The sequence below is a fragment of the Myotis daubentonii genome, chromosome 17 (assembly GCF_963259705.1).
Source record: "Myotis daubentonii chromosome 17, mMyoDau2.1, whole genome shotgun sequence".
NCBI lineage: Eukaryota > Metazoa > Chordata > Mammalia > Chiroptera > Vespertilionidae > Myotis > Myotis daubentonii.
Window position 1 is genome coordinate 26,367,551 of NC_081856.1, and position 16,647 is coordinate 26,384,197.

Consider the following 16,647-nt stretch of genomic DNA (forward strand, 5'->3'; position numbering starts at 1 on the left):
ATCTTGACCTAATCAAACTAAATTAAAGCTTAAATCCACACAGATTTGCTTCAAAGGATGACAACCCAATTGGACCTAGACCAGGATTTTTAACAAGGATGTATGAATTTTAAAAGGCATAACCAAGTAGGTCATACAGAAATGCCACTTCACTCTCCAGCAACGTCAGACTCCCTGTATGTACGACACTCTCCTCCCTCTCCTATCTTATTATGGCCTCCAACTCTCTAAGCCTTCCCCTTCCCCTTCCCATTCTTTTTAGCTGGATAAGCCTTAGTTATGTTTTTTAAACCTAGCTCAATTATAATTTACTTTTAATAGCCTTCTCTGCTCACCCCCAATTTTACCTCTAAGTCCTATTGATTCTTCTTAGTGCTTCTGTAATTCCCAGCTGCCTCTGCATACCTCTGTCAGAGATCTTCCTGCATGTATCATAGTTACAGCTTAGTATAGTTTACTCACTCACTGGAGTTATAAGTCTCAGTGTATGGTCCATAAATGAGAGCATAATAATTACCTAATTATCCTCAGATGGGCTAGGACCTGAACTAGGTCAGAGTCTAGATATAATAAAATATATTTTATGTATATATGATCTAGCAATATTCATTTTCAAGTAAGTTTCCAAGCAGACACTTGTTTGCACTAAACTCTGAGAAGGATGTAGAAGACAGCTTACTCCATGAGGGCAAAAAGTATGAGTTCTTTATCTATATTCCCAGAACCTTAGCATAGATGGAATAAATGAGTGCAAAGATGAGTGAGACCAAACAATAAAAAGCAACAAAACCAAAAGTTTTTTCTTTGAATAGATAAACAGGATTGACACAATTTTAGCTAGGTTAAGTGGGTGGCTTAAAACCTCTTAATTATTAAGAAATATGTATTTCTCACAGTTCTGGAGGCTAGAAGTTCAAGATCAATAAGATCAGTGTCCTTACAAAAAGAGATATCAGAGAGCTTGCTCCCTTTCTTTGCATGCTCAGTGAGTGAGAAAAGCCCATATGAGAACACAGGTAGAAGGTGATTATATACAAGCCAGGAGGAGAGCTCTCACCAGGAGTCAATTCAGCCTTTACCTTGATCTTAGTCTTCCAACCTTTAGAATTGTGAGAAAATAAATTTCTGCTGTTTAAGTTACCCAGCCTGTGGTATTTTGTTATGGTAGCCTGAACAGCCCAATCCACCAAACAAAAATGACAGAACACTTAAATTACTAAAATTGGGAATAAAAAAGAAATTATTTTATATAAACTAAAATGGTTTTGAAGAAGTACTAAGAACAACAACAAAAGAAGAATTACTGAGGACAGCTGTATGCCAACAAAGAACAGGACTAAGAGAACAGGACTGGAAAAGATAACATAGTTGCTTAATAGCTAAGACATCAATTGCCGTCCTAGCCAGTTTGGCTCACTGGATAGAGCATCAGCCTGGGGACCAACTGGTCCCGGGTTTGATTCCAGTCAAGGGCACATACCCTGGTTGCAGGCTCCTCCCTGGCCCAGACCCTGGTCAGGGCTTGAGCAGGAGGCAACCAGTCGATGTGTTTCTTTCACATTGATGTTTCTCTCTGTCTTTTCCTCTCTCTTCCCCTCTCCCTAAAAATTAATGGAAAAATATCCTCAGGTGAGAATTAACAACAACAACAACAGCAAGACACAAACTGCCTTTATGACTGTCCAATGGTACGCCTGGAAGCATTGGAATGCCTCCGTCAAGAACCCTGTGGCTATAGTCTCCTTCTCCGCTTGGTCCTTTGCTTTTCATAACACTAGTGTTCCCAGATGGGCATATTCTATTTTGGAGGCAATGAAATGCTGTAGCTGAAGCAACTCTGAACATATCCTCCATTCTAGAATGTCACTGGAGCAACACAAACCATTAGGATATGGTCCCCAGAGAGGTGCAAGTCAATATTGGGCCAGGTCACATTGGGCTTCCTGACATTTGTGGTTTAATAGTGTCCTCTTTGTGGACACACTGATATAACCCTCAGTTTAAATGCTCTTGTTTCATTTTCTCTGTGGCCCTGTTGCAATGTGTGCTACACAGTAGGTTGGGAACCAGGAAATCCCATGCAAGTCCCCTGCACAACTTCCCAACCACGTTGAGCAAATGCCTGGGTGTCTCCAGACCCCCTCCAGATAATCATCTAGATCAGTGGTTCTCAACCTTCCTACTGCCGCGACCCTTTAATACAGTTCCTCATGTTGTGGTGACCCCCAACCATAAAATTATTGTCGTTGCTACTTCATAACTGTAATTTTGCTACTGTTATGAATAAATATCTGATATGCAGGATGTATTTTCATTGTTACAAATTGGACATAATTAAAGCATAGTGATTAATCACAAAAACAATATGTAACTATATATGTGTTTTCCGATGGTCTTAGGCAACCCCTGTGAAAGGGTCATTCAACCCCCAAAGGGGTCGCGACCCACAGGTTAGCGACCCACAGGTTGAGAACCGCTGATCTAGATTATCCTACTTTTTTTTTTTTTTTTAAATGTCAGAGGAAGATCAAATCAGCAAGGGCATATTCGCAAAACACAACTGCTAAAAATGGTGATTTTTGTTGGAAATTATAGTATCAATAATGTCACTTTGAAGACAAGAGCCCCTTGTGTAAATTAGTTGAGGAGACAAAAAGCAAACAAACACACAAACAAACAAAAAAAACTGAAAAGAAATCTTTTGTTGGCGTGAGGGAATGATCATATACCTAAATATATATGCATACATCTACATTAGTTGATGCCTGGTATTATTAGGCTGATATTGAATATTCCTGACATTCCATCACATTGAAGCCTGTACTTTGAAATTCTGACTCTGAGCGTATTCGCTGCAAAGGGCTTTCCTGATAATTAGCTGTAGCTCCTGTGGGGCAGGCACAGAACCCGGAGTGTGATTATTAGTAAACTCTTCAGACCTGAATGAGCCGTGCAGGGAGGCCCTCTCTCTGTTTGTCATGAGAAATTCCAACGTACTTAATAGCTCAGGAGACCAGCAATGCCAAATTGACACGCCAGCTGTGCGAACCTTCAGGGTTGAATTATTATTATTACTCCAGTAGCTCTCTCTTAATGTAGCTTTGAATCATCACTGAGGGTCCTGTGCCAGCAGCTAATTACAAAGTTCTAACCCTGAGTGTCTGCCTGCTATGGAGATCCACCAGCCAGTGAGTGCATTCTTTAAAATCACTTTCAAATTAATTTACCAACTGGCCCACCACTTACATCCCTCACAGGAAGATGACGGTGAAATTGGTAGGCGGGCCTGCCGATTAATGTTTGCTGTTTGTTTCATGATCCTACCAGCTTCAACACTTAACAAAAGATAAAGAGATTTTCTTTCTGTTCTTACAAAGAAAAACAACAAGATATTCTTAGGTGCGGGCAAGTAAACCTTTAAGGAGAGTTTTCCCCTTGTTTTTTTCTTTATTGCCAGGACAAATGAATCAGGATCTAATCTGCTTACAGCTGAGGGATTTGCACAGAGATTTTGATGTGACCAGAGGATTATCTTCAGCATCTCAGATACTTAAACTATTCTTTTCATTTTTAGCAGGTCAACCAAAGTGACAGATACTTTTGTCAAAAAGCATTTCCAGAAACTCAGTTTATTACCTTTTGGGGATTATATGTTCCGAACACATAACAGCAAATTTGGAACAATAGTAATGATCTCTTGCATGCTCACAATGGTGAAAAAATGGGTTGATATGGGATGACTTTGAAGCTTGATTTCCATAGGCAACCTGCTGTTCTCCTCCAATTATAAACAATTCTGCAATTTACAGATAATCTAATAAAAACCACAAGAGGTATATTTCCCAACACATATAAAACCTTTAATGCTGTAACTTAGCAATTAAAATATTTTAAAAAAATAAGAACCTTGCATGGTAGCACATGTCATTAACACAATTGTAAAAGAGCAAGCCAAATCACGCTAAAAGTTTTATCATTGAAAAGGATCTGGCCTTGGCTGGAGTGTTGGCCTGTGACTGAAGGGCCCCGGGTTCAATTCCGATCAAGGGCACATGCCCAGGTTGTGGGCTCAATCCCCAGTGAGGCGGCAGGGGGAGCGGGGGGGGGTACGTATGGGAGGCAGCAGATCAATGATTCTCTCACATTATTGGTGTTTCCCTCTCCCTCGCTCCCTTTCTCTCTGAAAAAGACCTGTCAAATTCCTGCCCATATGGAACCTGGGCTCGGCCCTTATATATTTTCTGTTCTCCAAAATAGATAAGGAAAAGTGAAGCACAAACACTAGAGAATGCAAATGATTTGAATTTTTACTTGATGGCAGTCTCAGCTTTCTCCATCTGCGGCGTCACTGCTGTGCGGACCCACTTTGTTTATGGCGGCTCCTTTCCTCCCAGCTGTTCACACTGCTCTCTCATACACCTGTGCTCTCTGAAGAGAGGCTTTGAGGACCAACCCAGAGCACAAAGACTGATCACAGCCAATGACAAAGGTCAGCTAGAGGCTCAGGTTTTGGTAGGACCATCATTGTGATTTCCCAACTTAAAAAAAATAGTTGCACCCATGACCTTTGATACATACTGCGCTTGCTCCAGGAAATATAAAGATGAGCATAACCTCTGTTTTCACGCATCTATAATCATTCTTCAGAAATTACCTGAAAAGAGAATAATGGTACTGAGATGCTGCTTCTGCTTCTAATACTGCTATAGAATACTTAACAATGCTTTTCTATCAAAATGGAAGGTGTGCTACATATGCAGTTTTAATTTTCTAGTAGCCCCGTTAAAAAGGTAAAAGAGCCCTGGCTGGTGGTGCACTGTAGTTAGAGTTGCAGGTTCAATCCCCTGCCCTGGGCATGCGGGAGGCATCCAATCCATGTCTCTCTCTCACATCAATGTTTCTCTCTCTCTCTCTCTCTCTCTCTCTCTCTCTCTCTCTCTCTCTGCCTCTCTCTCTCTCTCTCTCTCTCTCTCTCTCTCTCTGCCTCTCTCTCTCTGTCTCTCTCTCTCTCTCTTCCCCTCCCTCCTTTCCTTCCTTCCACTCTCTAAAAATCAATGGGAAAAATATCCTTGGGTGAGGAGTAACAAAAAAATAAAAGGTACAAGAAAAAAGTGAAATTCTAACAATACGTTTTATACAATACTACTCTAAAATATCATTCAGCTTGTAATCAATAAAAAAATATTACTTCTTTGTACTAAGTGCTTGAAATCTGTGGCATGTGTTACAAGTAGAGCACCTCTCAATTTGCACTAGCCATGTTTCAAGAGTTTGTCACTAGTAGCTATTATACTGTACAGGGCAGGTCTAGATTGCAAAATGTAAATTGTGGACTTCTGTTGATGCAGGTGATGAATTTGATCACATGTATTTTATGTATTATTGGTCCCAGTGTTACTATTTTTATTTTTGACTACATTTGTTTAAGTTTTTGCTTCCTCATGGGTGTTTTTTTTGGGGGGAGGGGGTGATAGTTGGAATTTTATCAACTGTTTGTTGCCTTCTTCATAAGAGGTGACATACTCTAATTGAAACAGTCCTAATTAAATAAAAGCTGTGACTTTCCTAAAAGACACCCGAAGATGCTGTTTGCTTGGGGACATGAAGACATAAAAAACTTAATTAAGATTTAGGTCTGAAACAAAAATATACAGTTCAGCACAAACTTCTAATTCAAATCCCGCAGAATACAGTCCTAGGTCCCATCTGTGCCTTTCATCTGCCGAACTCTGCCCTCTGTTCCAGCTTCCTTGCTTTCCAGGCCCCTGAACACACTCCAAGATCTAGTCATACTGAATTATTTACCCTTCCCCTAACGTGATCATACACACGCCAAAAGGCAGGTATTTTTACCACTCCGTCACAGGTAAAGAATGTAAAGTTCAATGCGGGTAAATGACTTGCCCAAGCTCACGCACATACTAAGTGGTGAAGCTGGGAAATGGATCTTTTGACACTTGCAGTGATCCTGCCCGTCTCTATAGGAGGCAAGTAGTCCTGGCTCTGCAGCCCCTTTGGGAAGAGCATTCTTGGTTGCTCAAATGATATAATGCAAGTAGCCAGACCCAGCTTCCTGACTGTTCACTTTTAACTTGCTGCTCTGCATGAGACAAACACAAGCATTTGACTTGTATTTTGCAGTGGAACCAAGCATGTCAAACTCACAGCCCACCAGCCGCATGCCTCGTTTATTTGGCCCGTGTTAGCCTTTGAATTTGACATGCATGCTGTACACATTTATAAAATACAAAGAGGCAAGGAATTAATGGTTTTGTTTCCGTTTCAAACCATACTAAGTATTTAACTTCTGTTATGTCAAAGGCAGATCAGTCTAAGAGCTTGACAAGGTAATTTGAGGGAACATTACAAATGATGCCTTTGAAATTACTGTTGTGGCTTTGGGTTTTTCCCCTGTTGTTTCTAACAACCTACTATTTTACAGGGGTGAATAAAAAGTTGTTTTCACTTAGGAAATTGCTGGTATTACAGGAATGAGTTTGTGGGTTAGCAAATATTTTAAAGGTGAACACACGTTTTTGGAAATGAGACTTAATACCTGGCAACTGCTATAGTGGTCCTAGAAGCCTGGAAAAGATGTCAGCCAATGCCAAGCAAAGCAGAAATGCCTGAGGTGCCTTGTCAGTGGTGGAGGAAGGAATGGAAAACCTTAGGGAGGTGGGTGAGCTGGAATGAATATTTTCTGCGCAGCCAGAAGACACACCAGGGGATTACATTCCATGAGAGGGTCCAGGCAGGGGTCCTCAAACTACAGCCCGCGGGCCACATGCAAATACAAATATTGTATTTGTTCCCGTTTTGTTTTTTTACTTCAAAATAAGATATGTGCAGTGTGCATAGGGATTTGTTCATAGTTTTTTTTTTTAAACTATAGTCTGGCCCTCCAACGGTCTGAGGGACAGTGAACTGGCCCCCTGTTTAAAAAGTTTGAGGACCCCTGGTCCAGAGGATACATCATTCACCAAAGCCATGCTGGTGAGGGGGGCACCCACATTACTAAGTAGATCAGTGGTGGCTCCTCTGCAGCCAGGCTGACCAAAAGAGAGGCAGTCCCAGACTGGGCTCATTATGCCATTATAGTCTCCAAAGTTATAAAGGCCTGGGGGTAGCACTGGACCCCCAGAAGCCAGCAGGCCACAATTACTATGACTAGGATGGTGAGAGGGGCATCCAGTGGGGCTTGGCCCACGAGGAGCTATAGACCTGCTTCACGGAGAATGATACACCTATGATCAAAAAATAGGAGAGCCACCAAGCATGCTACTTGGCATCTATAGTCAGAAAAAGTAAGAAGACTGAGGGCAGTTATCCCCGATAAAATGTCACAATCCCCTGTGTATTTCTAAGACCTGAGCAGGCTTTCAGATTTGGAATCATTGATTAAAGAAGAGTCCAGGTTCCTAGGAAGAAGGACCCCAGAAGACCACAAAAGTACATACTCCAATGATTCTCCCACTCTGTCCCAAAGAGACGCAGGGCCATTTAGTTGGGTGATATATACTGAGGAAAGGTGAACACCCAAGTATTTTGAGTACTACTTGACAAAGGGTCTTAATTGATGTTATAACTGAGACCTTACATGTCATCATGGTTCCTCTTTAAGGTGGGGATGTAGGAGTGAAATTAATAAAGTCCTGACAGTCTGCAATAAAGTTCAGCCCACAGAGTCCCAGTCATCCTTTCCCCAGATCCCAAATGTATGATTAAAATTGATGTAATTAGCAGTTTTATATTTCTTATATTTTTTTCTCAATATTAACAAGTATTTTCACATGAAGTTTTATTTAATTCTCAATTTTTCTATATATATGCTTTTTAAAGAATTTTGGATTTTATTTTTATATCAGCACATCTATATGTTTTTACTTTTTTCCCCATTGTGAATTTTGTATTGCATTAAGATATACTGTCTACTGTATTTTAAGTTGTTGACCTAATTTTTCAAAGAGAATAACTGTGGCCCTGACCGGTTTGGTTCAGTGGATAGAGCGTCGGCCTGAGGACTGAAGGGTTCTGGGTTCGATTCCAGTCAAGGGCATGTACCTTGGTTGCGGGCACTTCCCCAGTAGAGGGTATGCAGGAGGCAGCTAATTGATGTTTCTCTCTCATCGATGTTTCTAACTATCCCTCTCCCTTCCTCTCTGTTAAATAAATAAATAAATAAAATATATTAAAAAAAAACAGAAAGAGAAATAACTGTGATTACAAGTACTTCATGTAGTTAGTAATGTTTTAAGACCTGGCATTTCAGTAAAGCAACATACACTTTATAGGTTTACTACAACGTCAGTCCCAATATTAATATTTAGGAACCATTAACAAAGAAATGAAAAAAAGAAAAACCCTACCAATTTTTAAAATCTTCACTTAAAATATTAATGAAATACATGTAAAGACTTATTTTTTTCAAGTCACTCTTCTGTACATATTAAAATACTAGAGGCCTGGTGCATGAATTCGTACACTGGTGGGGTCCCTCAGGCTGGCCTGCGTCCTCTCGCAATCCTGGGCCCCCTGGAGGATGTTGGATAGCTGGTTTTGGCCCAATCCCCGCAGGCGCAATCTAAACAGGAGGGAGCCCAATCCTGTGCATTGAGCATCTGTCCTCTGGTGGTCAGTGCTTAGGCTTTCATATATATAGATAGTTTCAAGTAAATTTTTAAAATTGCCTTTGTTAAATAAATTACATGCTAAGTATGCTGGGACATGAGAATTTACATTTGCAGTAACTGCCTTCTGGGATATCTACTAACCTCTCCTTTTCCAAAATGTACTTCTATGTTGCAAAACTTGAGTTTTTATTTTACAGGAAGGATCCTATTTCTCGAATAGGCAGGGAAGATGTCTTTATCTGTTCCAGATGCTCACTGCACCCCTGTATGGCCACTGGCCAAGTAAAGCAGAATGTCACATAAGAACTTAGAGCAATAAACTGAACGAGAAACAACGTCACGGTCATTACTAGTGTAAATACTAAGAAAGAAGCCTTATTCACAGATGTGTATTATTTCCTGGATCCAGAATTTGTATTGGGAAGTATTTTATTAAGGTTATTTTTCCTTGAAATAGGACAAGTCCATCTTGTTTGCTTCCCCTAAATGGTGGAATCTTTATTGAGAGGATTTATGAACTAAGTTACTTCATTAAGTATTTCTTTTATGACTGTACATACTGTCATTTTTTTCTGAATCTTCCCAAGACCCAAATTGGAATATTAATATGCTAATACAGCCCTGACTGGGTGGCTCAGTTGGTTGGAGTGTCATCCCATACACCAAAATGTTGCAGGTTGTGGGTTTGATTCCAGTCATTTTAAAATCACAGGCTATTTGCTGAATGTCAAGATTTGGAACACCATAGAAATGTTATTTCATGTTAGTTATATTTTGTTCACTGTCATAAATTTTTACATTGATCAATATCTTATATTTTTCAAAACCAATGTTTTCCTATTCATAACTGAGAAAGATACTCCACAAAACTATATGTAAATCCAAAGGGAGGAAGTGCATCATTGTTTGCACTTCCTGGATTTTAATAATTACTCTTCAGTGCCATTTTTCTGCTGCAAAAGTTTTGTTGTTGAAATTCAGGTAGTAATTATGTCAATCAGTTGTTCTTGAGAACTAACAGGGAAGGTGTTCACTTTATATTTTAACAATAGAATTAATATTTATGGAAACTATTCATTTGGAGTCTTTTTAGTGGTTAGAAAATGCTGTTTCCAAATGTTTAGGTCTATAGTCACAAATATTTTTATAGGTAGCACATACATACAGTCCCCAACTTACAATGGTTCAACTTAGGATTTTTTGACTTTACTAAAAAAAGTGCAAAAGTGATATGCATTTAGTAGAAACTCCACTTCACATTTTGAATATTGGTCTTTTCCTGGGCAAGCAACAGGCAGTACATTCTCTCTCGTGATTCTGGGACCAGCAGCGGGCGGCAGCTCCCAACCAGGCTTGTGATCATGAGGGTGAACAATGGCTACTCCACAGTGCATTGCATTGCCAGCAGTTTTTTGGATATTGTGTTCTGAGCATATTTAAGGCAGGCGAGGATAAGCTGTGATGTTCTGTAAGTTAGGTGTATTAAATGCATTTTTTACTTACAGTATTTTCAACTTATGATCATTTATCTAGGTGTAACCCCCATCATCAGTCAAGGACTATCACTATATTGTTATCACTATAATGGGGATTTATTTCCAGGTAGCCATTTTCAAAATTGTCTTTAATGACACAGATTTATTTTTAAAAGTAATAACATTTTATACATTTTTAAAAGTCACTTTAATCTTTAGAGAGCAATTAAATGCATTAATTTTTTAAAAGTTTATGTTGGGTAGCATAATAATTTCTAATAGTAACAATAACATAGAAAATGTCTACAAATTTTGAATTTAATTTTTTTTTTGGTTAATCCTCATCCGAGGATATTTTTCCATTGATTTTTAGTGAGTGCAAGAGAGAGGGAAAGTCAGAGAGAAACATCGATGTGAGAGAAACACACTGATCGGTTGCCTCCTGCACAAGCCCTGACCAGGGCCTGGGCCAGGGAGGAGACTGCAACAAAGGTACGTGCTCCTGACCGGAATCGAACCCAGGACCCTTTGGTCCACAGGCCAATGCTCTATCTACTGAGCCAAATGAGCTAGAGCAGAATTTCATTTTTTATAAAAGAAAAAAGTAATTCCTTAAGTTGAATAACTTTTTAGTACTTTGCCATTAAATAAGTAAATTGTGTGTTTAAAATATTTAGTGATCACTCCATGTTTCATTACAAAATGTTATAAATATTCTACCATGTTTTAAAGACCATATTTTGTAATTTACCTATACACATATAGATACAGATGTTGTCTTGTAGGACTTTGTATATTCCTGGTTTCAGCTTCTTTGCTACAATGAATAATTCAGTGAATATTATGAGAGGTTCTTGCTCTGTACCTTATCCTGATATTTTTTTAATCCGGTCAAAACAACTTTTCATTAGTGGTTACACTTACACATCTTTTCCACAAAATACAATTTTTATTAATAATATATTCACTTTGTATATCTTCTCTGCTCCCTCTTTCCTTTAGTGATCCACAAAAAAAGTGGTATTTCTTGCATTTCATAATTGCTTTGCTGGCTATTGAATAAAACTGCTATAACATGTTAGAAACATTTGCATACTTTCATCTAATGATATAGTTAGCATTTGTTCAAAGCTGTGTAATTTATTCTAATATGTTTTTTCCCCATTTTAACCACTATTTTCTATGTGTATTCCAGTAACAGGAGTATTTGCTCACAAAAGAATACATTTCAGTTTGTCTTCATGTTGTCCATTTGTTGCCTTAGCCTCTTTTAGTTGCTACAATAGGAAAAGCGAATGGTTCTCCAACACTCTGTGCCTTTTTGTCTTCTGCTATTAGTGAAAAACCTCAGACTTTAAACCTTTAGCATAACATTTGATGAAGTTTTATAAAATAGGAATCATGCATTAAATAATTTAAACTTGGTAAAAACATGTAGGCTTTTAAAAATAAAATATTTGTTAATTTTTAAATACCTTGCACATCTTTATGCCATGGCTACATGCTACTTTTTGCTAATAGCTGAAGGTATTATACATGATTCAAGAAAAATTTTATTGTTAAAGATGGTAGTGAGTGCAAATTTATATTATGAGAAGTCTTCTTGATAATTTTGTGTGTGTGTGTGTGTGTGTTTAGTTTTGCATGACTTCTTGGCAAATTTCCATTTGTTTTTAACTATAACATGGTCAGGAAACACCAGGTGCAGGAGGACTGCCAACACAGCTATTTCTCACTGTGCCTGCTCTCCCTATCTTGAAGTCCTTGGTTTCTTGGCAGGATCTTTTTTAGGGGCCTGTCCATTTTGTGCAAGTTCATTTAATTGAAAGTACATAATAAAATGCCTAATTTCTTCGATCCTTGTATATTTTCTGAAACACAGATACAAAATATCCCTTTCCTAATTTTTACACTAAAAACAAGAAAGAGAAATAGAGGTTCTAATATTTTCTTCTCGCAACCCATTGGATCATGTTACAAACCTTTGGTTGTGTATATCCTTCCTTAAAGCCTTACTGGTATTTCTGGCAAATACGATAACAGGACTTTCAAACGTTTTGTTTTTTTTTACTATGACAACAATAAGAATCCATTTTATATTGCAATCCTACTCACACACACCCATCAATGAACAAAGTTTGTATAAAATAATACTATGGGTGATGCACTCTGTTATTTCATTTCATTACAGGGGCTTTGAACTGAAGTTTGGAAAAGATGGGGGGGAAATTATGTAATGTAGCAGCAAAAACAAGTTGCTCTATGTATGATACAGACAGACAACAAACAGCATGGTGGTTACCAGATGCAAGGGAGGCGGGTGAGTTAAGGGTAAGGGGCTAAACGTGTGGTGGCAGAAGATGATTTGACTTTGAGTGGTGGGCACACAATGCAATATATATATTATTTACATAGAAATGTACACCTGAAACCTATATGACCCCATGAACCAATGTCACCCCAACTATAAATTAATTACAAAGATTATTCCAATGTAAGAAATGCAATTTGCTACATTGTTTAGATTTTTAACCCCTAACCTGATCATGAGTTTCATTTACATGAAGATCTATTACACTAAGTAGAGAAATTACCTTCATTTCACTGTCCATAAGAAATATAGAAGAGCGAAATGCACAGTGTTAAAGACTTTGATCTATTAGTTAGATGCTACATGTATCCATTCAAATGTAATAATTGATATGCAATACTGAGCAGTACCTTGTTTAGCTTCATTTCTCTCTTCAAACATAGGCCAGGTCACAGAAAAGGAACTTGAATTATAGCACTATGCCCTCAACATGAAACTATAAAATGACAAAAACAATTGGGGGGGGGGGAGGCATTATAAACAAGAATCCTTTCATAATAGAATTCAAAGCATATTTGGTTATTGACATTTTTCTAAAGTAGGGTGGCATCTGAGCAGTTTTGCTTCCTGTCAACACTGGTGCATGTAACATCACCAAGCCCAGCCTTTGGAAAATGATGTCGAGCAGCTAGACTGAAATTTCAAGGCGTCTGCCAAGACTCTCTGGCATTTGGGATTTGGCAGAATGTTGCAAAATAAATTTTCTTAGACAATTCTGGTCTTTGCCGCATACCCAAATGTCTGAGAAGTGATTCCAAACGTTCCTCTGATCACATTTTCCTCCACATCTCTTGCTTTTGTTACTTTTTATCTGCCTGGGTTAAGATAGCAAGTCACACCCGCTTGGGATGAAATCTGAGGCCATGCTTCTTTACCCTGTTTCACGCAACCCTTCCAAACTCCCTTCAAAAAGCTACTGTGATTAAAATTAGTACTTTTAAAGGTAAACATACCAAATTCAGGTCATTATTTTAAAGACTTTTTTTAAAAAAAATATATTTTATTGATTTTTTACAGAGAGGAAGGGAGAGAGATAGAGAGTTAGAAACATCGATGAGAGAGAAACATCAATCAGCTGCCTCCTGCACATCTCCCACTGGGGATGTGCCCGCAACCCAGGTACATGCCCTTGACCGGAATCGAACCCAGGACCCTTCAGTCCGCAGGCTGACGCTCTATCCACTGAGCCAAACCGGTTTCGGCTAAAGACTTTTTTAATAGCAGTTTTAATATCGTAGGAAAATGGAGAGTAAGGTACAGAGATGTCCCATATACTCCCTCCCTTCACACATAAACTGTCTCTCCCAGGATCGACATCCCCCACCAGATGGTTACGTGTGTCACAACTGATGAACTTACATTGACATATCATCACCCAAAGTCCATAGTTTACATTAGGGTTAACTCCTGGTGTTTTATAGGGTTAACTATAGGGTTAACTATAGGGTTAACTAGGGTTAACTCTTGGATATAGACAAATGTATAATGACATCTAAGCAGCAATGTAGTATAACAGAGTAATTTCATTGCCCTGAAAATCCTCTGTGTTCTGTCGATTCATCCCTTCCTCTTTCTTAATGCCTGGTAATCACTGATCTTTTCTGTGTCTTCATAGACTTGAAACCGACTTTTGTGAAATGTCATATAGTTGGAATCATATAGTATATAGCCTTTCAGATTAATAGTATGAATTGCCAATTAATAATAAGGCTTCACTTAGTAATATACATTGAAGTTTCCTCTTTGTCTTTTTATGGTTTGATAATTCATTTCTTTTTAGTGCTGAATAATATTCCACTGTCTAGATGTACCAGTTTGTTTATTAATTCACCTACTGAAGAACATCTTGGTTGCTTCCAAGTTTTGGCAATTACAAATAAAGCTTCCATAAACATCCACGTGTAGGTTTTTGTATGGATGTCAGTTTTCAACTCCTTTGGTTGACCGTCAGGGCCGCGATGGCTGGATTGCGTGGTAAGCGTGTTTCGTTCTGTAAGAAACTGCCAACTGCCTTCCAAAGTGGCTGCGCCATTTAGCATTCCCACCAGCAATGGGAGCTCACATCTCCTCCTGCATCTGGTCTTGTTAGTGTTTGTTCATTCTAATAGGTGGATAGTGGTATCTTATTGTTTTCATTTGCGTTTGCCTGATTACATAAGACTCGGAGCATCGTTTCATGTATCTATCAGCGATCTGTATGTCTTCTCTAGTGAGGTGTCTGTTAAAGTCGTTGGCCCATTTTTTAAGTGAGTGAACCTCACAAGTGTTTCTTAGTTGTCCTCTCATCCCTTTAGGTGGGACAGGATGGCAGCACTGACTACTAGGAACTTCCCTTTCTGTCAGGTCAGAGAGGTTCCAATAAAACCCAACAGGTAGGCTCTGGTTAGAGTTTCTCCCGAGGGTCGGCCTTGCTAAGAAGAACAGAGTGCTCTGGCATATTGCAAAAATGACTCCTTCCCCTCTTCCTAGTGCAGTTAAGAGAACCCCCCACCACAACCCCGACAATATCTACTGTGAGAACCGGTAGAACTCCTAGAGGTAAAACTCACAGAAGTGTGGGGCTCCTAATGACCGGGTCCCCTTGAAGTTTTTAACTATCAAACTTGTCTACTCTGGGCCTCCAGCAATTCATCCGTTACAGTTTAACACTTCCTACCCTGGCCTGGGTTCCCGTGAAGATTTCAGCTCCCGACTTTATGCTCTAGGAAGTTGCAATTCTCTGATTTTGCTTGTTGGTTTCTAATTTGGGGGGCAGCTCTTTGTCTTATGACCTTACTTCTCTTACAGATCTAAGACATATTATTTATTGTGCAGTTTGTTCAGTAACTTTTTACTTGTTATGAGAAAATGGTGACTTCCAAGCTCCTTACACGTGGAAGCAGAAACTGGAATTCCTGGGTCATTTGTCAGATTTCTAATATCCTATGCAGCAGACTTCCCTCTGGTTCCAACACAGTCGCACTGTTCGAGCAGGCAGAAAGAAAGATATGAGTTGGGAGAGGCTGGAGAGGCAGCTGGGGCTTGGAGGAAGTAAGTGTGAGACGTGACAAACTGAAAATAGACAATGGAGGCATCAGGCTCTATGCAGGCAAGAAAGATTCAGAGCCTCTGGGACGTGATCTGATGGCAAAATACCTAGATGAAGGAGCCTTATAAATTAAAGACACTTTTTGTTCCTTTAGAAATAAGGAAGGGGGAGACTTACTGAGGAGCACTCCAGTCTAGGATATAAATGTCCCAAACCCCACCCAAGCGGGGCACTCGGTTTGGCCAGCTGAGTTGCCTGCTCAGATCCTATCTGAGTGTATTTCTTTTCTACAAAGAAACCCTCACTTGTTTTTGCTGACATTTGTAGTCTATTGTATGAATTCATTCCTACAAGCGAGACAAGAACTGGGGTCACAGAGTACTGTCTCTAGACAGAGACCCCCTTGACCACCGCTGACAACACCATTGTGGGACCCATCACTCGCAGAAGGATGTGTTGACCCCTCCCCCGACTTTCTCTTTCCTCTTCTTTTATTAAAGCAAGATAACCATTTCCTCCTAATCTTTGAAATAATCATTATTCACATCTGTAAATATTGTTTATACTATATTTAGGCAATGCAGAGAGAAAATAATTTTGTGGAATAGGGTTTTCTCCTTCATATTGCATTACATGGTATTTGCTAGGCTCAGAGCACTTTGTAACTCACAATAAAATCCAGTGTCTCTCTCACATTGATGTTTCTCCCCCTGTGTCTCCCCCTCCCTCCCTTCTACTCTTTCTAAAAATCAGTGGAAAAAATATCCTCAAGTGAGGATTAGCAACAACAAAAAAAGAAAAAAATTATATATTGATAAAAAGACTAAAAGCTTGACTTAAAAGCTATTTTTAAATATAAGATGGTATTATATTATAAATATATGCATCATTACAAATCTGAAAGAAGCCAGACAAAAGAAACACAAGTTATAAAAGTGAAAATATGTAAGAAGGCAGAGTTTATGTGGCTTTACTAAGAACTCTGTGGGATTTACCATAAAGTCAAATGGCAGTAAGTGTCTATCACTGTCCCCATTTGATAGAAATCCGAGTAGGGAAAATAACTCTTTACATTAGGTGGTAAACAAGGCTTTGATTTACAAACTATGCATGATCAGAGAAAGAAAAGATCTCTTCTTTTGA

General features: G+C 39.0%; 1 long non-coding RNA gene across 1 annotated transcript in view; it reads right to left on the reverse strand.

Moving 5' to 3' along the window:
* Positions 1-15,409, reverse strand: part of LOC132219555 (uncharacterized) — a 77,426-nt gene extending 62,017 nt beyond the window's left edge. The window contains exons 1-3 of the long non-coding RNA XR_009449512.1: positions 15,347-15,409; positions 12,827-12,912; positions 4,579-4,654 (exon numbers count right to left, since the gene is read on the reverse strand). This is a non-coding gene — a long non-coding RNA (uncharacterized LOC132219555). The remainder of the gene's footprint in view (positions 1-4,578; positions 4,655-12,826; positions 12,913-15,346) is intronic.
* Positions 15,410-16,647: the final 1,238 nt, after the last annotated feature.